This window comes from Rattus norvegicus, chromosome 1 (genome assembly GCF_036323735.1).
Source record: "Rattus norvegicus strain BN/NHsdMcwi chromosome 1, GRCr8, whole genome shotgun sequence".
Classification (NCBI taxonomy): Eukaryota; Metazoa; Chordata; class Mammalia; order Rodentia; family Muridae; genus Rattus; species Rattus norvegicus.
Window position 1 is genome coordinate 112,625,722 of NC_086019.1, and position 27,908 is coordinate 112,653,629.

The 27,908-nt window shown below is 39.7% G+C and overlaps 1 long non-coding RNA gene across 1 annotated transcript in view; it reads right to left on the reverse strand.

The window, feature by feature from the left end:
- Positions 1 to 8,878: 8,878 nt before the first annotated feature.
- The window catches only part of LOC102552153 (uncharacterized), a 36,178-nt gene continuing 17,148 nt past the window's right edge, over positions 8,879 to 27,908 (reverse strand). The window contains exons 5-7 of the long non-coding RNA XR_005499088.2: positions 24,367 to 24,485; positions 21,624 to 21,733; positions 8,879 to 20,505 (exon numbers count right to left, since the gene is read on the reverse strand). This is a non-coding gene — a long non-coding RNA (uncharacterized LOC102552153). The remainder of the gene's footprint in view (positions 20,506 to 21,623; positions 21,734 to 24,366; positions 24,486 to 27,908) is intronic.

Consider the following 27,908-nt stretch of genomic DNA (forward strand, 5'->3'; position numbering starts at 1 on the left):
TGAAGCAAATAACACCCCCCCATAAGTAACCATTTTCAGACAGTAGTCCCTTATGAAACTCACTACATCAATGATGAATGTTGAAGTGCCCTATGCAGGTCTTGTGAAGATTTTTTTTTCTTTTTTTTTTTCTTTCTTTTTTTTTTTTTTTATTAACTTGAGTATTTCTTATATACATTTCGAGTGTTATTCCCTTTCCCGGTTTCCGGGCAAACATCCCCCTCCCCCCTCCCCTTCCTTATGGGTGTTCCCCTCCCAACCCTCCCCCCATTGCCGCCCTCCCCCCATAGACTAGTTCACTGGGGGTTAAGTCTTAGCAGGACCCAGGGCTTCCCCTTCCACTGGTGCTCTTACTAGGATATTCATTGCTACCTATGGGGTCAGAGTCCAGGGTCAGTCCATATACAGTCTTTAGGTACTGGCTTAGTCCCTGGAAGCTCTGGTTGCTTGGCATTGTTGTACTTTTGGGGTCTCGAGCCCCTTCAAGCTCTTCCAGTTCTTTCTCTGATTCCTTCAATAGGGGACCTATTCTCAGTTCAGTGGTTTGCTGCTGGCATTCGCCTCTATATTTGCTGTATTCTGGCTGTGTCTCTCAGGAGCGATCTACATCCGGCTCCTGTCGGTCTGCACTTCTTTGCTTCATCCATCTTGTCTAATTGGGTGGCTGTATATGTATGGGCCACATGTGGGGCAGGCTCTGAATGGGTGTTCCTTCAGTCTCTGTTTTAATCTTTGCCTCTCCCTTCCCTGCCAAGGGTATTCTTTTTCCTCATTTAAAGAAGGAGTGAAGCATTCACATTTTGATCATCCGTCTTGAGTTTCGTTTGTTCTAGGGATCTAGGGTAATTCAAGCATTTGGGCTAATAGCCACTTATCAATGAGTGCATACCATGTATGTCTTTCTGTGATTGGGTTAGCTCACTCAGGATGATATTTTCCAGTTCTAACCATTTGCCTACGAATTTCATAAAGCCGTTGTTTTTGATAGCTGAGTAATATTCCATTGTGTAGATGTACCACATTTTCTGTATCCATTCCTCTGTTGAAGGGCATCTGGGTTCTTTCCAGCTTCTGGCTATTATAAATACGGCTGCAATGAACATAGTGGAGCACGTATATGTTGGGACATCTTTTGGGTATATGCCCAAAAGAGGTATAGCTGGATCCTCAGGCAGTTCAATGTCCAATTTTCTGAGGATCCTCCAGACTGCTCCAAATGACCTGCCTGGTGGACTCAGGACACAAGCCCACAGGAACAGCTGAAGACCAGTAGACAGGAAAGACTACACGCCCGAAAGCAGAACACTCTTCTCCCATAACTGGCTGAAAAAACAAAAAAACAAAAAAACAAGAAAAGAGGTCTACAGCACTTCTGACACACAGGCCTATAGGACGGTCTAGCCACTGTCAGATATAGCAGAACAAGGTAACACCAGAGACAACCTGATGATGAGAGGCAAGCGAAGGAACCCAAGCAACAGAAACCAAGACTACATGGCATCATCCTAGTCCAATTCTCCCACGAAAGCAAATACTGAATATCCAAAAACACCAGAAAAGCAATATCTATATTTAAAATCACATTTGATCATAATGCTGGAGGACTTCAAGAAAGATATGAAGAACTCCCTTAGAAAGACGACGGAAAACATAAATAAACAAGTATAAGCCTATAGAGAGGAATCCCAAAAATCCCTGAAAGTATACCAGGAAAACATAATCAAATCAAACAGGTGAAGGAAGTAAAAATGGAAACAGAAGCAATAAAGAAAGGACACAGGAGAAACAACCTTGGACATAGAAAACCAAAGGAAGACACAAGGAGATGCAGATAAAAGCATCACCAACAGAATACAAGAGATAGAAGAGAGAATGTCAGGAGCAGAAGATTCTTTATATATATATATATATATATATATATATATATATATATATATATATATATATATATATTAACTTGAGTAATTCTTATTTACATTCCAAATGTTATTCCCTTTCCCGGTTTCTAGGTCAACTTCTCCCTAGCCCCTCCCCCTCCCCTTCTTTACGGGTGTTCCCCTCCCCATCCTCCCCCCATTATCACCCTTCCCCCAACAGTCACATTCACTGGGGGTTCAGTCTTAGAAGGACCAAGGGCTTCCCCTTCCACTAGTGTTCTTACTAAGATTTCCATTGCTACCTATGAGGTCAGAGTCCAGGGTCAGTCCATGCATAGCCTTTAGGTAGTGGCTTAGTCCCTGGAAGCTCTGGTGACTTGTCATTGTTCATATGGGGTCTCAAGCCCCTTCAAGCTCTTCCAGTCCTTTCTCTGATTCCTTCAATGGGGGTCCTGTTCTCAGTTCAGTGGTTTGCTGCTGGCATTCGTCTCTGTATTTGCTGAATTTTGGGTGTGTCTCTCAGGAGAGATCTACATCCAGGCTCCTGTCGGCCTGCACTTCTTTGTGACTAATTGGGTGACTGTATATGTATGGGCCACATGTGGGGTAGAGGAGCAGAAGATTCTATATAAATCAGCAATACAACTAAGATAATCTAAGATGGAAAAAGGTACTGGTCCAAAACATATAGGAAATCCAGGACTCAATGAGAAGATCAAACCTAAGGATAATAGTTATAGAAGAGAGTGAAGACTATCAGTTCAAAGGACCAGTAAATATCTTCAACAGAATCATAGAAGAAAACTTCCCTAACCTAAAGAAAGATATACCCATAAACATACAAGAAGCCTGCAGAACTCCAAATAGATTGGACCAGAAAAGAAACTCCTCCTGTCACATAATAGTCAAAAGATTAAATGCACAAGAAAAAGAAAGAATATTAAAAGCAGTTTGGGAAAAAGAACACGTGACATGTAAAGGCAGACCTATCAGAAGCACCCCAGACTTCTCACCAGACACTATGAAAGCTAGAAGATCCTGGACAGATGTCATACAGACCCTAATAGAACAGAAATAGCAACCCAGGTTACTGTATCCAGGAAAAGGCTCAATTAACATAGATGGAGAAACCAAGATATTCCATGACAAAACCAAATACACACAATATCTTTCTACAAATCCAGCACTACAAAGGATAATAAATGGTAAAGCCCAACATAAGGAGGCAAGCTACACCCTAGAAAAAGCAAGAAACTGACACCCGAGGATCCCGGCCCACAGCAGCTCTCTACTCCCAGACCCGGTGAGAGAGAGACCCAACCGCCTGGTCAGGTGGGCACTCCTGAGGCTGCAGAGCGGAAGAGACCACCAACACTGCACACCCCTGCCCACATCCCTGGCCCAAGAGGAAACTGTATAAGGCCTCTGGGCTCCCGTGGGGGAGGGCCCAGGAGCAGCAGGACACCTGCCAGAGACACCGCCAGACCCTGAAGGAAACAGACCGGATAAACAGTTCTCTGCACCCAAATCCCGTGGGAGGGAGAGCTAAACCTTCAGAGAGGCAGACAAGCCTGGGAAACCAGAAGAGACTGCTCCCTGCACACACATCTCGGACGCCAGAGGAAAAAGCCAAAGACCATCTGGAACCCTGGTGCACTGAAGCTCCCGGAAGGGGCGGCACAGGTCTTCCTGGTTGCTGCCGCTGCAGAGAGCCCCTGGGCAGCACCCCACGAGCGAACCTGAGCCTCGGGACCACAGGTAAGACCAAATTTTCTGCTGCAAGAAAGCTGCCTGGTGAACTCAAGACACAGGCCCACAGGAACAGCTGAAGACCTGTAGAGAGGAAAAACTACACGCCCGAAAGCAGAACACTCTGTCCCCATAACTGACTGAAAGAGAGGAAAACAGGTCTACAGCACTCCTGACACACAGGCTTATAGGACAGTCTAGCCACTGTCAGAAATAGCAGAACAAAGTAACACTAGAGATAATCTGATGGCGAGAGGCAAGCGCAGGAACCCAAGCAACAGAAACCAAGACTACATGCCATCATCGGAGCCCAATTCTCCCACCAAAACAAACATGGAATATCCAAACACACCAGAAAAGCAAGATCTAGTTTCAAAATCATATTTGATCATGATGCTGGAGGACTTCAAGAAAGACATGAACACACTTAGGGAAGCACAGGAAAACATTAATAAACAAGTAAAAGCCTACAGAGAGGAATCGCAAAAATCCCTGAAAGAATTCCAGGAAAACACAATCAAACAGTTGAAGGAATTAAAAATGGAAATAGAAGCAATCAAGAAAGAACACATGGAAACAACCCTGGATATAGAAAACCAAAAGAAGAGACAAGGAGCTGTAGATACAAGCTTCACCAACAGAATACAAGAGATGGAAGAGAGAATCTCAGGAGCAGAAGATTCCATAGAAATCATTGACTCAACTGTCAAAGATAATGTAAAGCGGAAAAAGCTAGTGGTCCAAAACATACAGGAAATCCAGGACTCAATGAGAAGATCAAACCTAAGGATAATAGGTATAGAAGAGAGTGAAGACTACCAGCTCAAAGGACCAGTAAATATCTTCAACAAAATCATAGAAGAAAACTTCCCTAACCTAAAAAAAGAGATACCCATAGACATACAAGAAGCCTACAGAACTCCAAACAGATTGGACCAGAAAAGAAACACCTCCCGTCACATAATTGTCAAAACACCAAACGCACAAAATAAAGAAAGAATATTAAAAGCAGTAAGGGAAAAAGGTCAAGTAACATATAAAGGGAGACCTAACAGAATCACACCAGACTTCTCGCCAGAAACTATGAAGGCCAGAAGATCCTGGACTGATGTTATACAGACCCTAAGAGAACACAAATGCCAGCCCAGGTTACTGTATCCAGCAAAACTCTCAATTAACATTGATGGAGAAACCAAGATATTCCATGACAAAACCAAATTTACACAATATCTTTCTACAAATCCAGCACTACAAAGGATAATAAATGGTAAAGCCCAACATAAGGAGGCAAGCTATACCCTAGAAGAAGCAAGAAACTAATCGTCTTGGCAACAAAACAAAGAGAATGAAAGCACACAAACATAACCTCACATCCAAATATGAATATAACGGGAAGCAATAATCACTATTCCTTAATATCTCTCAATATCAATGGCCTCAACTCCCCAATAAAAAGACATAGATTAACAAACTGGATACGCAACGAGGACCCTGCATTCTGCTGCCTACAGGAAACACACCTCAGAGACAAAGACAGCCACTACCTCAGAGTGAAAGGCTGGAAAACAACTTTCCAAGCAAATGGTCAGAAGAAGCAAGCTGGAGTAGCCATTCTAATATCAAATAAAATCAATTTCCAACTAAAAGTCATCAAAAAAGATAAGGAAGGACACTTCATATTCATCAAAGGAAAAATCCACCAAGATGAACTCTCAATCCTAAATATCTATGCCCCAAATACAAGGGCACCTACATACGTAAAAGAAACCTTACTAAAGCTCAAAACACACATTGCACCTCACACAATAATAGTGGGAGATTTCAACACCCCACTCTCATCAATGGACAGATCATGGAAACAGAAGTTAAACAGTGATGTCGACAGACTAAGAGAAGTCATGAGCCAAATGGACTTAACCGATATTTATAGAACATTCTATCCTAAAGCAAAAGGATATACCTTCTTCTCAGCTCCTCATGGTACTTTCTCCAAAATTGACCATATAATTGGTCAAAAAACGGGCCTCAACAGGTACAGAAAGATAGAAATAATCCCATGCGTGCTATCGGACCACCACGGCCTAAAACTGGTCTTCAATAACAATAAAGGAAGAATGCCCACATATACGTGGAAATTGAACAATGCTCTACTCAATGATAACCTGGTCAAGGAAGAAATAAAGAAAGAAATTAAAAACTTTTTAGAATTTAATGAAAATGAAGATACAACATACTCAAACTTATGGGACACAATGAAAGCTGTGCTAAGAGGAAAACTCATAGCGCTGAGTGCCTGCAGAAAGAAACAGGAAAGAGCATATGTCAGCAGCTTGACAGCACACCTAAAAGCTCTAGAACAAAAAGAAGCAAATACACCCAGGAGGAGTAGAAGGCAGGAAATAATCAAACTCAGAGCTGAAATCAACCAAGTAGAAACAAAAAGGACCATAGAAAGAATCAACAGAACCAAAAGTTGGTTCTTTGAGAAAATCAACAAGATAGATAAACCCTTAGCCAGACTAACGAGAGGACACAGAGAGTGTGTCCAAATTAACAAAATCAGAAATGAAAAGGGAGACATAACTACAGATTCGGAGGAAATTCAAAAAATCATCAGATCTTACTATAAAAACCTATATTCAACAAAATTTGAAAATCTTCGGGAAATGGACAATTTCCTAGACAGATACCAGGTATCGAGGTTAAATCAGGAACAGATAAACCAGTTAAACAACCCCATAACTCCTAAGGAAATAGAAGCAGTCATTAAAGGTCTCCCAACCAAAAAGAGCCCAGGTCCAGACGGGTTTAGTGCAGAATTCTATCAAACCTTCATAGAAGACCTCATACCAATATTATCCAAACTATTCCACAAAATTGAAACAGATGGAGCCCTACCGAATTCCTTCTACGAAGCCACAATTACTCTTATACCTAAACCACACAAAGACACAACAAAGAAAGAGAACTTCAGACCAATTTCCCTTATGAATATCGACGCAAAAATACTCAATAAAATTCTGGCAAACCGAATTCAAGAGCACATCAAAACAATCATCCACCATGATCAAGTAGGCTTCATCCCAGGCATGCAGGGATGGTTTAATATACGGAAAACCATCAACGTGATCCATTATATAAACAAACTGAAAGAACAGAACCACATGATCATTTCATTAGATGCTGAGAAAGCATTTGACAAAATTCAACACCCCTTCATGATAAAAGTCCTGGAAAGAATAGGAATTCAAGGCCCATACCTAAACATAGTAAAAGCCATATACAGCAAACCAGTTGCTAACATTAAACTAAATGGAGAGAAACTTGAAGCAATCCCACTAAAATCAGGGACTAGACAAGGCTGCCCACTCTCTCCCTACTTATTCAATATAGTTCTTGAAGTTCTAGCCAGAGCAATCAGACAACAAAAGGAGATCAAAGGGATACAGATCGGAAAAGAAGAGGTCAAAATATCACTATTTGCAGATGACATGATAGTATATTTAAGTGATCCCAAAAGTTCCACCAGAGAACTACTAAAGCTGATAAACAACTTCAGCAAAGTGGCTGGGTATAAAATTAACTCAAATAAATCAGTTGCCTTCCTCTATACAAAAGAGAAACAAGCCGAGAAAGAAATTAGGGAAACGACACCCTTCATAATAGACCCAAATAATATAAAGTACCTCGGTGTGACTTTAACCAAGCAAGTAAAAGATCTGTACAATAAGAACTTCAAGACACTGAGGAAAGAAATTGAAGAAGACCTCAGAAGATGGAAAGATCTCCCATGCTCATGGATTGGCAGGATTAATATAGTAAAAATGGCCATTTTACCAAAAGCAATCTACAGATTCAATGCAATGCCCATCAAAATACCAATCCAATTCTTCAAAGAGTTAGACAGAACAATTTGCAAATTCATCTGGAATAACAAAAAACCCAGGATAGCTAAAGCTATCCTCAACAATAAAAGAACTTCAGGGGGAATCACTATCCCTGAACTCAAGCAGTATTACAGAGCAATAGTGATAAAAACTGCATGGTATTGGTACAGAGACAGACAGATAGACCAATGGAATAGAATTGAAGACCCAGAAATGAACCCACACACCTATGGTCACTTGATTTTTGACAAAGGAGCCAAAACCATCCAATGGAAAAAAGATAGCATTTTCAGCAAATGGTGCTGGTTCAACTGGAGGGCAACATGTAGAAGAATGCAGATCGATCCATGCTTATCACCCTGTACAAAGCTTAAGTCCAAGTGGATCAAGGACCTCCACATCAAACCAGACACACTCAAACTAATAGAAGAAAAACTAGGGAAGCATCTGGAACACATGGGCACTGGAAAAAATTTCCTGAACAAAACACCAATGGCTCATGCTCTAAGATCAAGAATCGACAAATGGGATCTCATAAAACTGCAAAGCTTCTGTAAGGCAAAGGACACTGTGGTTAGGACAAAACGGCAACCAACAGATTGGGAAAAGATCTTTACCAATCCTACAACAGATAGAGGCCTTATATCCAAAATATACAAAGAACTCAAGAAGTTAGACCGCAGGGAAACAAATAACCCTATTAAAAAATGGGGTTCAGAGCTAAACAAAGAATTCACAGTTGAGGAATGCCGAATGACTGAGAAACACCTAAAGAAATGTTCAACATCTTTAGTCATAAGGGAAATGCAAATCAAAACAACCCTGAGATTTCACCTCACACCAGTGCGATTGGCTAAGATCAAAAACTCAGGTGACAGCAGATGCTGGCGAGGATGTGGAGAAAGAGGAACACTCCTCCATTGTTGGTGGGATTGCAGACTGGTAAAACCATTCTGGAAATCAGTCTGGAGGTTCCTCAGAAAATTGGACATTGAACTGCCTGAGGATCCAGCTATACCTCTCTTGGGCATATACCCAAAAGATGCCTCAACATATAAAAGAGACACGTGCTCCACTATGTTCATCGCAGCCTTATTTATAATAGCCAGAAACTGGAAAGAACCCAGATGCCCTTCAACAGAGGAATGGATACAGAAAATGTGGTACATCTACACAATGGAATATTACTCAGCTATCAAAAACAACGAGTTTATGAAATTCGTAGGCAAATGGTTGGAACTGGAAAATATCATCCTGAGTGAGCTAACCCAATCACAGAAAGACATACATGGTATGCACTCATTGATAAGTGGCTATTAGCCCAAATGCTTGAATTACCCTAGATCCCTAGAACAAACGAAACTCAAGACGGATGATCAAAATGTGAATGCTTCACTCCTTCTTTAAATGAGGAAAAAGAATACCCTTGGCAGGGAAGGGAGAGGCAAAGATTAAAACAGAGACTGAAGGAACACCCATTCAGAGCCTGCCCCACATGTGGCCCATACATATACAGCCACCCAATTAGACAAGATGGATGAAGCAAAGAAGTGCAGACCGACAGGAGCCGGATGTAGATCGCTCCTGAGAGACACAGCCAGAATACAGCAAATATAGAGGCGAATGCCAGCAGCAAACCACTGAACTGAGAATAGGTCCCCTATTGAAGGAATCAGAGAAAGAACTGGAAGAGCTTGAAGGGGCTCGAGACCCCAAAAGTACAACAATGCCAAGCAACCAGAACTTCCAGGGACTAAGCCACTACCTAAAGACTATATATGGACTGACCCTGGACTCTGACCCCATAGGTAGCAATGAATATCCTAGTAAGAGCACGAGTGGAAGGGGAAGCCCTGGGTCCTGCTAAGACTGAACCCCCAGTGAACTAGTCTATGGGGGGAGGGCGGCAATGGGGGGAGGGTTGGGAGGGGAACACCTATAAGGAAGGGGAGGGGGGAGGGGGATGTTTGCCCGGAAACCGGGAAAGGGAATAACACTCGAAATGTATATAAGAAATACTCAAGTTAATAAAAAAATAAATAAATAAAAAAAAAGAAAAAAAAAGAAATAATCAATAGCATTGTAAAAAAAGGAAAAAAAGAAAAAAAAAAGAAAAAAAAAAGAATGAAGAGTCTAGATTGGAACTCCAGCTCTGCTACTTCAAACCACGTGACCTCACCCTTAAATCCGAATAGCCTGTGCCATGAACTGTTTCCTCACAGGTTTTCTGAGAGGATTGGATGAGCTAATATTTGCAAAATACTCAGAACCTGACGTCCAGTGCTCAGTAAATGTGACTTTACATAAAAAAAAAAAAAGCAAGAAACTAATCGTCTTGGCAATAAAACAAAGAGAAGAAAAGCACACAAACATAACCTCACATCCAAATATGAATATAACAGGAAGCAATAATCACTATTCCTTAATATCTCTCAACATCAATGTTCTCAACTCTCCAATAAAAAGACATAGATTAGCAAACTATATACACAATGAAGACCCTGCATTCTGCTACCTACAGGAAACACACCTCAGAGACAAAGTCAGACACTACCTCAGAGTGAAAGGCTGGAAAACAATTTTCAAGCAAATGGTCTGAAGAAGGAAAATGGAGTAGCCATTCTAATATCGAATAAAATCGATTTTCAACTAAAAGCCATCAAAAAAGATAAGGAAGGACACTTCATATTCATCAAAGGAAAAATCCACCAAGATGAACTCTCAATCCTAAAACCTATGCTCCAAATACAAACGCACCTATGTACATAAAAGGAACCTTATTAAAGCTCAAAGAACACACTGCACCTCACACAATAATAGTAGGAGATTTCAATACCCCACTCTCATCAATGGAGAGATCATGGAAACAGAAACTAATCAGAGACATAGACAGACCAAGAGAAGTCGTGAAAAAAATGGAATTAACAGATATTTATAGAATATTCTATCCTAAAACAAAAGGATATGCCTTCTTCTCACCACCTCATGGTACGTTCTCCAAAACTGTCCATATTTTTGGTCATACAACAGGCCTCAACAGATACAGAAAGTAGATATAATCCCATGCGTCCTATCAGACCACCACGGGCTAAAGCTTGTCTTAAATAACAATAAGGGAAGAACTCCCACATATGCATGGAAGTTGAACAATGCTCTACTCAACGATAACCTGGTCAAGGAAGAAATAAAGAAAGAAATTAAAGACTTCTTAGAATTTAATGAAAATGAAGGTAAAACAGACCCAAACTTATGGGACACAATGAAAGCTGTGCTAAGAGGAAAACTCATACCTCTGAGTGCCTGTAGAAAGAAACAGGAGAGATGATATATCAGCAACTTGACAGCACACCTAAGAGCTCTAGAACAAAAAGAAGCAAATACACCCAGGAGGAGTAAAAGGCAGGAAATAGGGGTTGGGTATTTAGCTCAGTGGTAGAGCGCTTGCCTAGCAAGCGCAAGGCCCTGGGTTCGGTCCTCAGCTCCGAAAAAAAAAAAAAAAAAAGGCAGGAAATAATCAAACTCAGAGCTGAAATCAACCAAGTAGAAACAAAAAGGACCATAGAAAGAATCAACAGAACCAAAAGTTGATTCTTTGAGGAAATCAACATGATAGATAAACCATTAGCCAGACTAAAGAGAGGACATGGAGAGTATTTCAAAATTAACAAAATCAGAAATGAAAAGAGAGACATAACTACAGAATCAGAGGAAATTCTAAAAGTCATCAGCTCCTAATATAAAAGCCTATATTCAAGAAAACTTGAAAATCTGCAGGAAATGACAATTTCCTAGACAGATACCAGGTACCGAAGTTAAATCAGGAACAGATAAAACATGTAAAGAACCCTACAACTCCAAAAGAAATAGAAGCACACATTAAAGGTCTCCCAAAGAAAATTAGCCCATGTCCGTATGGGTTCACTGCAGAATTCTATCAGACCTTCATAGAAGACCTCATACCAATACTATGCAAACTATTCCACAAAATAGAAACATACAGAGCGCTACCGAATTCCTTATATGAAGCCACAATTACTCTTATATCTAAACCACACAAAGCCGCAATATGGGAAGAGAACTTCAGACCAATTTCCCTTATGAATATCCATGCAAAAATACTCAATAAAATGCTGGCAAATCTAATCCAAGAGCACATCAAAACAATCCTTTGCCATTGTCAAGCAGGCTTGATCCCAGGCATACAGGGATGGTTTAATATACGGAAAACCAACAATGTAATCCATTATATAAACAACCTGAAAGAAAAAAAAAACACATGATCATTTCATTAGATGCTGAGAAAGAATTAGACAAAATGCAACACCACTTCATAATGAAAGTCCTGGAAAGAATAGGAATTCAAGGCCCATACCTAAACATAGTAAAAGCCATATACAGCAAACCAGTGGCTAACATTAAACTAAATGGAGAGACTTGAAGCAATCCCACTAAAATCAGGGACTAGACAAGGCTGCCCACTCTCTCCCTACTTATTCAATATAGTTCTTGAAGTTCTAGCCAGAGCAATCAGACAACAAAAGGAGATCAAAGGGATACAGATTGGAAAAGAAGATGTCAAAATATCACTATTTGCAGATGTTAAGATAGTATATTTAAGCGATCCCAAAAGTTCCACCGGAGAACTACTAATCCCGATAAACAGGTTCAGCAAAGTGGCTGGGTATAAAATTAACTCAAATGAATCAGTAGCCTTCCTGTACACAAAAGTGAAACAAGCCAAGAAAGAAATTAGGGAAATGACACCCTTCAAAATAATCCCAAATAATATAAAGTACATCGGTGTGAGTTCAACCAAGCAAGTAAAAGATCTGTAAAATAAGAACTTTAAGCCTCTGAAGAAAGAAATTGAAGAAGACCTCAGAAGATGGAAGGATCTCCCACGCTCATGGATTGGCAGGATTAACATAGTAATAATGAACATTTTACCAAAAGCGATCTACAGATTCAATGCAATGCCCATCAAAATACCAATCCAATTCTTCAGAGAATTAGACAGAACAATTTGTAAATTCACCTGGAATAACAAAAAACCCAGGATAGCTAAAACTATGCTCAACAATAAAAGGAATTCTGGGGAAATCACTATCCCTGAACTCAAGCAGTATTACAGAGCAATAGTGATAAAAACTGCATGGTATTGGTACAGACAGATGACCAGTGGAATAGAATTGAAGATCAAGAAATGAACCCACACACCTATAGGCACTTGATTTTTGAAAAGGAGCTAAAACCATCCAATGGAAAAAAGATAGTTTTTTCAGCAAATGGTGCTGGTTCAACTAGACATCAGCATGTAGAAGAATGCAGATCGATCCATGCTTATCACCCTGCACAAAGCTTAAGTCCAAGTGGTTCAAGAACCTTCACATCAAACCAGATACACTCAAACTAATAGAAGAAAAAGTGGGAAAGCATCTCGAACACATGGGCACTGGAGAAAATTTCCTGAACAAAACACTAATGGCTTATGCTCTAAGATCAAGAATCAACAAATGGGATCCCATAAAACTGCAAAGCTTTTGTAAGGCAAAGAACACTGTTGTTAGGACAAAACGGCAACCAATAAATTGGGAAAAGATCTTTACCAATCCTACAAAAGGTAGAGAGCTTATATCCAAAATATACAAAGAACTCAAGAAGTAAGACTGCAGGGAGACAATTAATCCTATTAAAAAATGGGGTTCAGAGCTAAACAAAGAATTCACAGCTGAGGAATGCCGAATGGCTGAGAAACACCTAAAGAAATGTTCAACATCTTTAGTCATAAGGGAAATGCAAATCAAAACAACCCTGAGATTTCACCTCACACCAGTGAGAATGGCTAAGATCAAAAACTCAGGTGACAGCAAATGCTGGCGAGGATGCGGAGAAAGAGGAACACTCCTCCATTGTTGGTGGGATTGCAGACTGGTACAACCATTCTGGAATTCAGTCTGGAGGTTCCTCAGAAAATTGGACATTGAACTGCCTGAGGATCCAGCTATACCTCTCTTGGGCATATACCCAAAAGATGCCCCAACATATAAAAAAGACACGTGCTCCACTATGTTCATCGCAGCCTTATTTATAATAGCCAGAAGCTGGAAAGAACCCAGATGCCCTTCAACAGAGGAATGGATACAGAAAATGTGGTACATCTACACAATGGAATATTACTCAGCTATCAAAAACAATGACTTTATGAAATTCGTAGGCAAATGGCTGGAACTGGAAAATATCATCCTGACTGAGCTAACCCAATCACAGAAAGACATACATGGTATGCACTCATTGATAAGTGGCTATTAGCCCAAATGCTTGAATTACCCTAGATGCACATAACTCATGAAACTCAAGAAGGATGACCAAAATATGAATGCTTCACTCCTTCTTTAAAGATGGATGAAGCAAAGAAGTGCAGGCCGACAGGAGCCGGATGTAGATCGCTCCTGAGAGACACAGCCAGAATACAGCAAACACAGAGGCGAATGCCAGCAGCAAACCACTGAACTGAGAACAGGACCCCCGTTGAAGGAATCAGAGAAAGAACTGGAAGAGCTTGAAGGGGCTTGATACCTCATATGAACAACAATGCCAACCAACCAGAGCTTCCTGGGTCTAAGCCACTACCCAAAGACTATACATGGACTGATCCTGGGCTCCAACCTCATATGTAGCAAAGAATAGCCTAGTAAGAGCACCAGTGGAAGGGGAAGCCCTTGACCCTGCAAAGACTGAATCCCCAGTGAACGTGTTTATTGAGGGGAGGGTGGTAATGAGGGAAGGATTGGTAGGGAAGCCCATATACAAGGGGAGGGGGGAGGGTTTAGGCGGATGTTGGCCCGGAAACCCGTAAGGGGAATAACAATCAAAATGTATATAAGAAATTCTCAAGTTAATTCCTGGCTAAAGATCAGTGTGCCTAATGGAAAGAAAAAGGACACTGTGTCAGGGACTGCCCAAGAAAGAACAAGAGGGGCCACTGGAGAGCCTCTTAGTCCTTGAGTGCTGGCTATGCACAGAGATAGAAGGTAAGCCCACCCAGTTGTTTTGTGGATACAGGGACCCAATGCTCTGTGCTCCTATGCCCCCCCCCAGTGGACCAATATCCAAAGACCTTGAGTACAGGGGGCTACTGACAGTAAACAATACTTATGGACTACCTGAAGAACAGTGGACCTTGGCGTGGGCCGGTAACCCACTAGTTCATGGTCATTCCTGACTGCCCTTGCTCATGAGAAATTTGCTTTCCCAAATGGCTTGTGTGGGCTGAAATGGCTGGGTTTGGCCATGTGTATGCATATCTGCAGACTGTGTATGTGGAGCTTAAGACCTGTCTCAGTGCATCAGTACCTGATGCTGAGAGATATGTGGCTTAGTGCTGTTCTGCCTGGAACACTCCGTTCCTGCCATCCGGGCACTAACAATTATCACCCAATCCAGGACTTAAACTGTGATAGAGTGGCTGATGTTTTGCCTTTGAATAGAATGTCCCAAAAGATGGGACCACTGGTCAGCTGCCATGGACTAGACTTTCCACGGGTTGGGGACAATCTGGTCACCTTGCTGTCCAATCTTGACCTGTAGCCACTGCAACATGAGTGGCAAGCACTGGCAGAAGCCCATGGGTGGAGGAAAGACCTCTGCGACTGGTTGATTGACCCCTGCTGAAAGCCGAGGCTACCTTGTCTACAGACAGGAACAGTTCTCTTCATGAAGGTCAGAGATAAGTGGGTGCTGCCATGGTGGACAACACAATATCATCTTGAATGGCTGAACCCCAACCCCCCAGCACATCAGTGCCGTAGATGTCTTTGCCATCTCTTGGATGCCCTGATGAAGCCAACAACTTGCTTTTAGGTACCTTTCCAGGAATAGATAGAAGCTTTCCTCGCCAAGCAAGAGACGGCCCCGGTAGTCATCAAGAAGATACTGGAAGAAATCTTTCCCAGGTCTGGAGTGCCCAAGGTGATCTGGTCAGACAATGGCCCTACTTTCATTGCCAAGGTAAGCCAGGGTGTGGTCAAGTATTTAGAGGTCGATTAGAAATTACGTTGTATTTACAGACCTCAAAGTTCAGGACAAGTAGAGTAAATAAATAAAACTCTAAAAGAGACCCTGACCAAATTGACCATGGAGACTGGCGCAGACTGGGTGGCACTCCTTCCCTCTTGCTCTCTTCAGAGCAAGAAATACCCCTTCCAGATTCAGACCTCTTTGAGATCTTATATGAGGCCTCAGCTCCTCTGACTGTATTAGATGATGTTACTGAACCAACATGTCATAGTAATAATGATTTGTATGCCAGGCTATAAGACCTACAGGTGATACAGAAAGAAATCTGGTCACAGCTGGCAGCAGCCCCGTGGACCCCCAAGACATCTCATCAGTTCCAGGTTGGAGACTCGGCTACATACGATGGCACCGAACCCCGATACTCGAGCCTCACTGGAAAGGACCATACCTGGTGCTGCTGACCACCCTGACAGCCATCAATTCTCAGCCCTCACCAGCCGTGTACTAGCTGTTGGGGCTGAGAGCTGGGACCTAGAGGGACACTCAGCATGTTTGCCCTGGGTTCCATCGAGATAGGTGTAGAGATAGGCTTGATTTCTATTACAAATGATGTAACATTGCATATGTTAGTACTCCTAACACTTCTTGGGACTGTGCCTCAGGGATCACAATCTGTATAAGTTTAGAAGTTCTAAAAGCTAGTCATTACCTTGGTATGTAGGTTTAGATAGTGTCCAGATTGGAATCCTGATGCTAAAGGCTTAGTAAGACAAAAAAAAAAAAAAGAGTTGAGAATTACTTAACGCTATCTAGGTGCTGCAAGGGCAGCACAAGGACGTCTGCCATTGCCCTGCAATGCAAGGCTTATAGAGAATTCAGAACTGCCATTGACTCAGATATAAAAAGAATGAAAGACTTTTTAGCTGACCTCCAAGAATACCTAACCTCCCTCTCAGAGGTAGTCCTTCAGAATAGGAGAAGTTTAGACCTGATATTCCTTAAAGAAGGAGTCTGTGTGCTACACTGAAAGAAGAATGTTGCTTCTATGTAGACCATTCAGGAGTAATTAAAGACTCCATGAATAAACTTAAGAGAAAGGTTGGACAAAAGACAGACAGAGAAGCGCTTCAGTGATGGTTCGAGAGCTGGTTTAGTAGATCTCCTTGGATGACTACTCTGATATCTTCCCTTATGGGACCCTTCTTAGTTTTGCTTCTGCTTCTGATTATAGGTTCATGTGTGTTAAAGAAACTAGTTAATAGGTTTGACTCCTACAAAAAGATAGAGACGCTCAACAAGGTTGGTTTGAGTCTTGGTTTACTCGGTCTCCCTGGATGACTACCCTACTCTCTGCTATATGGCTGGGCCATTACTAATAATTTTCTTGGTTTTAGTTTTTGGACCCTGCGTGACAAACCGGTTAATTGCTTTTGTTAAAAATCGAGTGGGTGGGGCTGGGGATTTAGCTCAGTGGTAGAGCGCTTACCTAGGAAGTGCAAGGCCCTGGGTTCGGTCCCCAGCTCCGAAAAAAAGAACCAAAAAAAAAAAATCGAGTGGGTGCTGTGCGGTTGATGATTCTGAGACAACAGTACCAGTCAGTTAGGACAACTGGTGAGACCAAATATGAGACTTGATATCAAAATTCTAAGATTAGAATTACTTAGTAGAAGAAGAGGGGAATGAAAGGAAAATTATACAGATTTGAGGTTTAAAAATATAAAATTAAAAGAATAAGTTTCAAAATTCACAAACTCAGGGCTAAACACTGTGAAAAGCAAGTCCAGGCAGCCCCGCCCTGCTGCTAGGACTAACAGGCCATAAAGATAAAGAAAAGGAATGCAGGAACTAGCCCGAGTTTTCAGGACTGACCCAAACCATCTGGCAGAAAGGCACCTCCCCCAGCTTACTCAGAGTCACACCTTAACCAGATGTCCTTCAAACCCTGATACGCCCCTAGCTTCTAAAATCCTGTACGCTCCAGTCAATACGTACTCTCCTGCTGTGCTGTAATCTCACTGCCATGTTTAAATGAGCCAATCACTTATAGCCTCGCCAGAAATTAGCCAATTGTGTGTAACTGCTCCAAACCCCCTAGCCTTCCCTATATAAACCCCTAACTTTTGAGCTTCGGGGTCGACACCTCTGTCTCCTGCGCAGGATACGTGTCGACCCGGAGATCCCCATAATAGATCTCTGTAATAAACCTCGCCTTTGCTTATTACATCCAAAAAAAAAAAAAAAAAAAAAAAGAAATTCTCAAGTTGATCAAGATAAAAGAAAAATAAATCCAGATACGTTGAATCTGATAGATGATAAATTTGGAAATACTTTTGGATGATTTGTCACCTAAATCAAATTCCTGAACAGAACACCTGTAGAGCAGGCTCTAAGATTAACAATTAAGGAAAGGATCCTCATGAAACTTAAACAGTTCTGTAAAGCAAAGGATATAATAGTACTGTAGCTCACAATATAGAAAGTGTTTTTTTTTTCAACTTGATGTGTGATAGAGAACTAATATCCAAAATATATAAATAATTCAAGAAACTAGATATCCATAAACTTTATAATTCAATTAAAAATTGTAGTACAGATTTAAACATAGAATTCTCAATATCCTCGACAACCTTAGACATCAAGGAAGCAGAAATTAAAATTAAGTTTCCATCTTAACCAATGTTGAATGCCTGCGATCCATAGCACAAATGCCATCTCATGGCAGGAAGGATGTAGAGCGTAGAGCAAGAGGAACCCTCTTCCATTGCTGTACTACAAAGTTGTACAAAAACTGTGGAAATCAATTAAAATAAATGAAATAAATCAATTTTCTTCATAAAATTAGGAATTGATATAGCTTAAGACCTAGCTATATGACATTTGGGCGTACACCCAAAAGATTCTTCATACTACCAGAAGGTCACTTACTTAAACATGTTCATTGTACCTTTACTCACAATAGTCGGAAACTGGAAACAACCAATATGCATCTCTATAGAAGAATGGCTAAAGAAAATATTATACATTTACACAGTAGAATGTTTCTGAGCTGTTAGGAAAGGTCATCCTGAAATTTTCAGGCAAATGGATGGAACTAGAAAACAATGATGCTGAGTGAGGTAACCCAAACCCAGAAAGACAAATATTGTATGTATTCACTTATAAATGGTTATTGGTTGATAAGTAAATGATTACCAAACTATAATTCTTAGACTCAGAGAGGGGAGGTAAATAGGGGGGCTCTTGGGTGATGCATAGGTCTCTGTTGAAAGAGGACATAGAATAGATTTTTATGGTTACACTAGTCAGGAACAGGAGCTGAAAGGATGGTCTTTGAGGGAGGTGCGATGGAGGAAAAGAACATAGGGAGAGATTGCTAGAATTGTGAGGCATTTGAGGGGAGGTATGGAAACCTAGTGCAGTGGAAACTTCCTGGAATATATGAAAATGATCTAAAGAGAATTTCTACAATTGGGAAATAAGGAGACTCAACTAAGAAAGTATTCCAGTGCAAAGATAGGTTTACATTTAATTGAGTTGTTAGCCAAGGGGATCCCACAGAAATCCTCAAACAACTCAACGAAGGGTTTCTCTCTGCGAACTGAAAGTAGGGCTCCAGTGCTGAGAAAAACATCCACACAACACATTGAGCATGGAGAAGTCGAGCTGGTACCTTCACAGAATCTTTACTTCTCAGTTTGAGTTTCATAGGTGCAGAAAGTTGTACTGTTAATGAAAGATGGCCATCAAAGGAAAGAGAGGAAGGGAGGGTAAAAGGAAGGAGTGAAAGAATGAAGGAATGAAGAAAGGAAATCAACTGGAAGATGGACTTATCAGTATGTCCAAATCTTATATCATGTTTTATTATGAAACTCCTGTAATATTTATCAGAATTATTGTAACAGGTGATAAGCTTAATTTAAAAAGAAAATGGTATTATAGTAGAACATAAAATAGAAATATGGAGAGTCAACATATTCAGAAATTTAATGACTGAGTTAATGCCAAAAAGTATCAAAACCTTGTATATTTGGTGTTGAGAGGTCACAGGGTCCTATGACTATTTATGAGCTTCCCAACCTGCTGATTCACTAAGATATTAGTGTTCACGGTGTCATGAATTATTGGTAAATTTCTGATGAAGAATACAGGAATGACATCACTGAGGAATATGAGTAATTGCTTAAAAGCTACTCACAGTACTTCCTGTACTAAGGTGTGGACAAAAGGTGGACTGATGATTCAGTTTATTTCACCACGGCAGCAGAGCTCTGCTTCAGTGAGCCTCTGGAGGCTGCAAATCAATTTCACACCACACCTAGTGATTAATTTGTATCTTGGGGATGTTGTTGGGATTTGCCTACTTCAATAAGCTCATCATCTGTGTTAATTTGAAGTGATTTGTTGTTGTAAAAACATAAAAAAACTAAAAAAGGTATGGATTGTCTTTTATCACCCTAGGTCTGGCACCACGGTGCCCTAAGATGTCTGCTAGATATCTTAAGTCTCAGTCAACAAAGTGTCTCTCCCACTCTGCTCCATCCCATATCACACTGCCGAAGGCCTCTCTCTGAGCTGTAAGCAATCTCTCTACCTAACTAGTACCCAAGGCAGGCTTCCATGCCACAAACACATCCCAACTCCGTGGTGGTCCAGACCAGCTGCCCCACACTCCATCACACTTAAATCTACACATGAAAGACTACACAACACAATAAACTTTGACCCAATTGGTAAGATATAATTGCCCACCTAAACATACAAAGCCCAGTACCATCCATCCCTTAAGAACATTAATAACAACCTGTAAATACACAGAGCAGAATCTTAACATCACCTGCCATGGCTTCTCTCCCTCTCCCTCCTGTCTCTTCCTTCTTTCCATTTCAGTCTTCTCCTTTTCCTTCAAACTTCTCTCCTGCCCATCAAACCTTCTCCTCCAATGACAGGCCTTCTTCTATCTTGTACCTGCCCCTCACCTGTATTTTACAAATTCAATGGGGAGAAGGTTCTGGTGAAGTTGCCTGAGTCTGAGCACATGACTAGACAGCTGTCCTTGGGGCAGTGGAATTAGCATCAAAAAACTCCAGGGCAAACCACAACAGTGATTTATCTGGATAATCCTTTTTCATTGGTGATTCAATATAAGTAAGCTTTTAGAAGGGAATGTTTTATGAAGGAATAATCCATTTCATATAATTTCAACATAAGGTGATCATACCATATGATCATGATCATAAGGAGATCATGAATCTCATATGCTATTAATTCTTCTGGAAATTGTAGTTATATGTTTTATCTAGGCAAAAAAAATATTATCAGTCTACTTGTATGCATTGAGTGTAAAACATTAGATACTGAATTGTCTAAGTATTTTCACTTATTTTTCTTTTGAGATTTGAAAATGGTGGATTGTACTGTTCTGACTAATGAGACTAATTTATGATATTATCAAGCAATATTTAAAATCTGTGATTACTTATGCTTAAAATTAGTGAATTGAACTTAAGTAACTTTTATACACTGCAATCACATTATTCATTCTGCGAAGCAGATTAAATAGAAGGTACATGTTATCACTTTCTAGAATGCTGTGGATTGTCCAAATAAGATAACAAACGATGTGCTTTCACTTCTATAAACAATGCTGGCTGCCTCAACTGCACAGGGTTATGCTTGGTTTCATATATGTGGGAGGTATGTAAGCAGTCAGTATATCAGGATGTATGCTTCCTACCAATTGGACAAAGGCCTTTTAGGTTTTGCCCTTATAAGCATCTGATATTTGTGATATTCTTGAAAAACCTGGTTGTGAACATGACCAATATCCATCTTCCTGGAGAGTAATTTAAAAATTGCTTCAAAGTCTACTCAAAAGCAGTGTTGGATCCATCTACAAGGAAAACTCTCTCTCTCTCTCTCTCTCTCTCTCTCTCTCTCTCTCTCTCTCTCTCTCTTTCTCTCCCTCTCCCTCTCCCTCTCCCCCTCCCCCTCCCCCTCCCCCTCCCCCTCTCCCTCCCTCTCCCTCTCCCCCTCCCCCTCCCTCTCTCTCTCTCTCTCTCCATCATAGTCTTTGAGACAAGGTCTTTCACTGAACCTGGATCTTGCTGAATCAGCTTGCCTCTGGAGCCAGTGAACTCCCAGGATCCTCTTGTTTTTACATCCCAGATGCCAAAATTCCAAGTGTGTGCAATACAGGGCTTTTACCTGGGATTTGGGAACAACAAGATACGAGTGCTTGCTTAAATTTTAATAATAATTAAGTTTAATTTTTTATATAACGTAAAAACTATTTCTAAAAGAAAGCATCATACTGATCCTACCATCTTCCCAGGGCTTGGTTCTCTATTGTGAAACACAATATAAATAAAATAACTCAGGATTTGCTTTTCTTTTCAGGTGTTTTATCTGATCTCTTCCCAGCATCGCATTCTGAGATTCATTTAGTTAGTGACAACAACTGTAAATTCTAGGGATTTTCTGTTCTAATTACTTCATAAACAAGTTTGTTTTGTGAGTTATTACCCCCTTTTGGCACTAAAATTACAATTAATTTAAGACAATTTTAATAGTTGATATGCTTTTAGCACAGTTAGACATGATTGTTCAAGGGCACAAACAGAAAAATTGTTGTTCTAATACATGTATTATTAATTTCTTGAATCTTGAAAAGGATTTCATAAAATGATCACATAAACATAATATGTGAAAAATTATACTAATCACTCATTTTGGCCAGTGTCAATATTTTTATTGATTAACTTTTTGTCATTGTTACATGTTGTATCATCTGATAAATTATAAAATATGTATTACTTATTAATGGAAGTTATAACATAAATTTATTGGTGAGTAACAATATTATAAAAACCTCATACATATATAAGATATTTTGAGCCTCAGTTATTCATGACTATTAAGAAATTAAATAAAATCTATTCAAAAGCTCTCTCTTGTCTGGCAAGTTGAACATAAAAATTAGTTGAATTACAGAATTAAATTGACATCCCTGGGCACTACTGAGGCACTATTTGGTAGGAGGAAAAGGGAAACCTGAAGGCATTAGGGCTCCAGGGATATTTTAATTTGACATGAGGAATACAGCCTCAAAGATGAGGCCAGCCAGTGGTAGAAAACAACATGACTTTCTTTCCTTTATTTTTTTAATTAATCATTCCATTTATTTACCTCTCAAATGATATCCCACTTCCCGGTTACCCCCTCCACCACTGCCCCATCCCATGACATCCCACTTCCCCATTACCCCTCCAAGAGCCCCCCCATCCCACTTGGAAAGATGGCTCAGTGGTTAAAGGCTAGGCTCACAACCAAAAATAAAAAAACATGATTTTCTAATGGAGTAAGATTGTAAACTTGGAGGAAGTTTATGTACAAACTAAATGGCTTTCATGATGGTTAATGTTAATTATGATGTTAATAATGTTAATAACTTGGCAGTGTCTAGAATCACAAGGGTGATAATTTGACAGTAAGAAATTATCTTTATTACTGTAATTGATATGGGAAGACCTGCCTACTGTGGGAGGCATTATTCTCTGCATGGATATTTTAGATATTGCATTTTCTTTGACTCACATGATGATTTTTTATTATATATTCTACACCTGAGATTCTCTCTTCCATTTTCTGTATTCTGTTGGTGATGTTTAAGTCTGTATTTCCTGTTCTCTTCCCTAGGTTTTCCATTTCCAGGATTGCCTCAGTTTTTGTTTTCTTTATTGCTTCTATTTCCTTTTTCAAATACTGGACAGTTTTACTCATATCCTTGCCCTGTTTGGTTCTATTTTTTCTGTGTCTTTATTTTTTGTGTTTTTTTTTTCTTTTATTGGATTTTTTTAAATTTCAAAAGTTATTCCATCTCCAGGTTTCCCCTCTGGCAACTTCCGTCCCAACCGTCTCCCTCTTCTTCTATGAGGGTGCCCCCCCCACCCACTTACCACTCCCACATCATCACCCTGGCATTCCCCTACACCGGAAAAAAGAGCCTTCACAGGACAAAGCGCCTCCCTTTCCCAATAAGGCCATCCGTTGCTACATATGTAGCTGGAACCATGGGTCTCCCAATGTGTACTCTTTGATTGGTGGTTTAGACTCTGGGAGCTCTGGGGTGTCTGGTTGATCGATATTGTTGTTCTTCCTATGGGATTGCAAACCCATTCTACTCCTTCAGTACTTTCTCTCCTCTTTTTTTTTTTTTTTTTTTTTGGTTCTTTTTTTTTTTTTTTTTTTTCCGGAGCTGGGGACCGAACCCAGGGCCTTGTGCTTCCTAGGTAAGCGCTCTACCACTGAGCTAAATCCCCAGCTCTCTCCTCTTTTAATGCCTCTACTTAATTGGATATATTTTCCTGCCTTTCTTTAAGGGATTTATTCAATTCCTGTTTAACACACTGTGTCATCTTTATAAGTTAAGTGGTAAAATAATCTTCTTGTGTTTCATTTTTATTAAATTATTCAGGTTTTGTTATAGCAGGATAGCTGGGCTTTGGTGGTACCATATTGCCCTGGATGTGGTTGTTTTCTTATTACACTGTCATTTAGGCATCTGTTTTTCTCTGGTGTTGGCTGTGTGATCCTGATGGCAGAAAGACTTCTCAGGAAAGTAGGGTGAGTTACTGGCCAGACAATGGAGATTAAGGTACCTGATTCTGCTGGCTGTGACTCAGGCCAACCCCTCTAGCAAGGGATTAGTGGAACAATGTTCTAAGCTGGTTGTTTTTGGATCTCTGCAGGTCCTCACAGGTAAGCAGGATGGTCCTCTTGTGACTGAAAAGTGAGCCCAGAGATAGAAAATGGAGTTCAAGAGACCACATACAACTTACCTCTGCAGGCTGTATCTGAATAGACCCAGCTGGTAAGGGATTGAAGGGGAGGGTTTCAAGTCCTGGGTCACTGAAGGCTTCCAGAAGAAGCAGGATACTCTTGTGATCCTGGAAGCCTCCTTGGGAGCAAAGGGAGAGTCCAGAGTTAGACAGTGAATTTGGGGATAGGAGGGTGTCTTGCACAATTCACTTCTTCAAACTGCCACAGATAGATTTTTTTTTGTATGTCAGTATAATAGGAATTTCAAAAATGAGATACTTAAAAATTGATCATTCACTATAATGTGTGCTTCAGTGATCAATTAAACCTGTTAAACACAGTCTTTTGCTCTACCTGCCTTTGCTCTGGGAACTGGTTATGCTACCAGCCCACTCCTGACTTCCCTTGAATCCTGAGACAAAAGACACAGACATACATTGTTTGATTCAATTTGCCATCTGGCAAAATTGCTGGGTGCTACTATCTCTCACCTGGAAAGGCATGCCCTTACACATTTCTTATCTCTGTCTCTCCCACTTGCCATATTCTTCAGTTGCTAAAATCACCAGATCGGCTACCTGTTGGAGTGGCCCATGTGGCCACTGTTTTGAGATCTTACATGGTTGCCCAGTTCCCTCTTTCTAAACCATGGCAACTCGTTCTCCTACCTTAAGTCTCTCTTTTCCTACAGTGATCCTGAAGTCCCACCTGTACCTTCTTCCATGGGTTTATTTACCAACAGATCAAGGGCCAATTGTTGAATAGGATCTTAAGATCAGAACTGCCCCCTACAAAAACCAGTCTCCTCTGCTTGGTAAGATGGTAGATATTTAGGAAGCTGTTTTAGCAAAATAAAACAGGTCTTGGATTACAAAATTTGCCAATCAGAACTTGTAATTTGCAACTTGTGAGGTTCCTTTCAAGTATTAATTATTGTGAGTGTTCTTAGCATTTGTTGGTTTGAGGGCTAATATTGAACTTTGTTCTTTCTTCAAATTTTTCTAAATCTAAGTGTGTTTGTTACCCTGTAGGCAGAGTGGGAAGAATGAGGAATGGGGTTTCTATGCATTACTTTCTCTTTCCTCTGAACAGTGATTTAAATAAAGAATCTTGATAAAAAATTCAAGTATCTCGTAGCAAAACATAAGTAGTTGAGAAAGACTATAGATTTTTCAAGAATTACCAAGTTAACTCAAAAGGGAAAAAGAGAGTTTTATGCAACTGATTGTAAAAATCAGCTGTAAGCATGAACATTGAACACTGCCTTGCAACTGAGCATTTTAAAGAGGAAGAAATATGCAGATTTTCCTCATCAGATACAACTTCACAGACATGCCATAAAATACATTTTAAAATGAGTGAAAATTGATGAAATAAATTCACTAATTTTAAGAGCCTCACATTTAACTATTCTGATGAAGGCAAAATGTCATTGCAGACACAAAAAAAATATTTGTGATTCACATTTTTAACAAATATCTGGTTTCAAAACATAGGCTGAAATTATGTCACCAAAAGACATTTTTTTTCAAAAGTATTTGATTACTTAGTTCTAGCCTGACTCATGAGTACTCACAGTTCTCTTCTCCAGGTGCTTTTTCTTGCTTATGACTTCACCCACCTTAGATATAAGTATTTTAACTGAATTTGATTACTCAAAGCCATATTATTTCATTAATCAAATATCAAATATTGGTCAAGGAATAAAAAATTGGCTGCCTGAGAACAATGAGTTTTTTCCCAAGTATTGAGCAATTGTCACTATTACAGCAACTATACCCAAGGAAAATAAAGTGAAAGAAGAGAAATGATGCTGAAATTGAACAGAAAATCAAATTCCATTTTCTGCTTAAAAGATCCTCCAGACATGATAAAACAAAGACATCTAGATTAGGTGATTTTTCCATTCTCACAAAATTAGTTACCAGTGGATCAATAATTCAAGATCTGTGCATCCAGATAGAGTATATGCAACATGAAACAGAGCTGATGGTGTTACAAATCATTTTTTCATTCCTTATTTCTCTGGAATTAAAGAAGTCTGAATGAGAGAGAAATAGTACCAGTTGGAAGGACTGCAGACACTTAAGGGAATTCTGGTGACACCTGCACATGGCAAATGTATACACATTCAGTCACTTCATCAATGCATCAAGGTTGCTAAAAAAACAAATAGGGATTTAATAATTAGGACCTTCCTCGACTTTATCTAGATCACAGTGCAGGCAAGTTCCAGAACTAGAATCCGAGTTCTAACTTCATGCCAAATACTGAGTCTCATTTTATTTCAAATCTCTAGCCTTAAAACAATCTAAGTCTTTAGATTGATAATGACAGAAATCACCTTAATATGCAATGATTCGTGAACCATTTTTTAAAACCTAGTTCTTCAGTCGGAGATATCACAAGGTTGTGTGTATGACATGATTGATTTCTGTTCAAGCAAAGTTGTTCATGTAATCAGTCACCATAGGCCAGTCTAAATGTACCAGAAAGAATGTTCGTATAGTAAGAAGAATTTTAAAGACTTATACCTTTTATTCTTGACTCATTTCAAAACTTATCGAAGGTACACTACTAAGCAATTTATACCCTTCTGCTCTATAATCAGTGGCAGTGTACTCTATGGTAAATTTAAAACAAATTATTTACATATCTCTTTAGTTAGTGAAGCACATTGACTTTTCTGAAGTAACATTGTTTAACCTTTTATTATATGGTTTATTATTGCCCAAGATTTCCCTGTACTTTGCATGCATATATTTGAAATTGGGAGTGTACATGATTTTTACACATGAAATGATATTGACTATAAAATTCATGGTACACTATCACAGCAGCTCAGAATCCCAGTTATTATTATTATTCCTTATACTTTCTGTCTTCCTTTGCAAATTCTTTCAACATTAAGACTTTTTAAATGTTCGTATTATCTCTCATTTCCTTCTCACACCTCAGAAGTCCATTCTGCATCATTCAACCCTGTGTCCCATGCTAGCTCTTCATATGACAACAATTTTAAAATCTTTATAGCTTATAAATATGTTTCTCAAAAAAGAGCCTATTATGTTTCTATAATTTTATTTTTACAGGTTTTAATTTATCTTATATACTACTTATTTATAAATTTATGTATCTAAACATTCATTTATCTATAAATGATCTATACATTTCATAAAATATTTCATAGCGATATTTTATAATTTTGGTAATGATGAAAAATGCACTTTATTCATTAGTCATGTATTCATGGATACAGGAAAATAGAATATTAAAGGTCAGAATTCAAACCCTCCGCACCATACAAAAATGAATAATTAGACAACTTGATTCCATGTGACTTCTTGGAAAATTGAACTATCATATGCTATTAAAAAGTTACCCAAAATGAAGAAAAGAAGGAATGGAAGGCTCCAATCCCAATCACATGTCTAGCTAAAGGAAATAGGTTCCTGTGACCTCAATGTACTCTTTCTACACATACTAACTTTAATGAATTTGCGGTTTATGCTTAATTAGATCTATTGGTGCTTGGAGAATGTGAGATCGCAGAGATCAACAG